The sequence below is a fragment of the Salmo salar genome, unplaced genomic scaffold (genome assembly GCF_905237065.1).
Source record: "Salmo salar unplaced genomic scaffold, Ssal_v3.1, whole genome shotgun sequence".
NCBI classification, from domain to species: Eukaryota; Metazoa; Chordata; class Actinopteri; order Salmoniformes; family Salmonidae; genus Salmo; species Salmo salar.
The window spans coordinates 28,396-30,718 of NW_025549085.1; positions in this window are offsets into that span (position 1 = coordinate 28,396).

Consider the following 2,323-nt stretch of genomic DNA (forward strand, 5'->3'; position numbering starts at 1 on the left):
ACCAGATCTACGGGTCAGAACACTGAGCGACCCCCCAACACCAGATCTACGGGTCAGAACACTGAGCGACCCCCCCAACACCACGGGTCAGAACACTGAGCGACCCCCCCAACACCACGGGTCAGAACACTGAGCGACCCCCAACACCAGATCTACGGGTCAGAACACTGAGCGACCCCCCAACACCAGATCTACGGGTCAGAACACTGAGCGACCCCCTATACCAGATCTACGGGTCAGAACACTGAGCGACCCACCGACACCAGATCTACGGGTCAGAACACTGAGCGACCCCCCAACACCAGATCTACGGGTCAGAACACTGAGCGACCCCCCAACACCAGATCTACGGGTCAGAACACTGAGCGACCCCCCAACACCAGATCTACGGGTCAGAACACTGAGCGACCCCCCAACACCAGATCTACGGGTCAGAACACTGAGCGACCCCCCAACACCAGATCTACGGGTCAGAACACTGAGCGACCCCCCAACACCAGATCTACGGGTCAGAACACTGAGCGACCCCCCAACACCAGATCTACGGGTCAGAACACTGAGCGACCCCCCCAACACCAGATCTACGGGTCAGAACACTGAGCGACCCACCAACACCAGATCTACGGGTCAGAACACTGAGCGACCCCCCCAACACCAGATCTACGGGTCAGAACATGGATCCCCAGTTCCCAGAGTTTCAGCATCGTCCTCTATAGAGTTACGGTATAGATTTTTTTCATTTTTTTTAAATTTTTGATATTTTTTTCGAGCGATTTTTTAATTTCATTTTAATATATATTTTTTTTGAGTTTATTTTATTTTTAAAATGAAGGAAGATGACCACCCACCTGTCGCCCTCCTAAGGCCTGTAAACAAGAGGCCGTCTCCATAACAACCAGAGGCCGTCTCCATAACGACGTCGCCATAACAACCGGGCGTCGTCGCCATAACAACCGGACGTCGTCGCCATAACAACCCGGAGGCCGTCGCCATAACAACCGGAGGCCGTCCCCATAACAACCGGAGGCCGTCCCCATAACAACAATAGGCTGGTCTCTAACAACATGTTCTGCCTCTGTTGTCAAAGTGCCGTCCGTCCCCCATCCGTCCCCCGCCCGCCCGTCCCCCGTCCCCCATCCGTCCCCCGTCTGGCAGGGTGGGACTCTAGTCACAGCTGTGAGTGGATACAGGCCTTTACACTGCAGAGCCTCACACGTTTTTTTTTACTTTTTAAAACACAACATTGGTGCAATACTTCTGTCTTTAACATCATCAAATAATCCTAAATCAGCATTTCTATATGTTAAACTGGTTCTCCACAATACCACCGGAAGGTATTTGTGCCAAGGCAGAGAGGAGAGCGCACACACACACACACACACACACACACACACACACACACACACACACACACAGTAAGAACGTCCTTGAGTAAACAGCTACACTGGAACTGGCAGCTCCCTCTGTATTGCAGATTAAACACTGAGAAAAAACCCATTTCAGTGCAAAGTGGAGAGAGAGAGAGAGAAACACAAAGCTCATAACTCCAACATGGTCAGCAAAACACAACGACAAAAACAACCCAATGATTGGAATTCCAACAGACAGGAACATGACAAAATAGACAAAGCTTTCATTAGTTTTTCTTTTAGGTTTCAGTTTGTCGTCAGAAGAAGCACTACCTGGGAAAAAGCATAAGGCATTTACTGTCCTTCACATTATAGAATTGGCTGCATGATTCAAGTATACCGACTGATATGTGGGGGGGTTTTCGGGGGGGCGAAAAAAAACGTGGATATATGTGCAGGGAAAAAACGTAACGTATTTTCCACAGGGCGACCCCCCACCACTCACTTCCTGTACGTATTTTCCACAGGGCGAACCCCCACTCACTTCCTGTACGTATTTTCCACAGGGCGACCCCCCCACTCACTTCCTGTACGTATTTTCCACAGGGGCGACCCCCCCCACTTCCTGACGTATTTTCCACAGGGCGACCCCCCCCACTTCCTGTACGTATTTTCCACAGGGCGACCCCCCACTCACTTCCTGTACGTATTTTCCACAGGGCGACCCCCCCACTTCCTGTACGTATTTTCCACAGGGCGACCCCCCACTCACTTCCTGTACGTATTTTCCACAGGGCGACCCCCCACTCACTTCCTGTAGTATTTTCCACAGGGTGACCCCCCCCACTTCCTGTACGTATTTTCCACTGGATGACCCCCCCACTTCCTGTAGTATTTTCCACAGGGTGACCCCCCCCCTGTAGTATTTTCCACAGGGTGACCCCCCTGTAGTATTTTCCACAGGGTGACCCCCC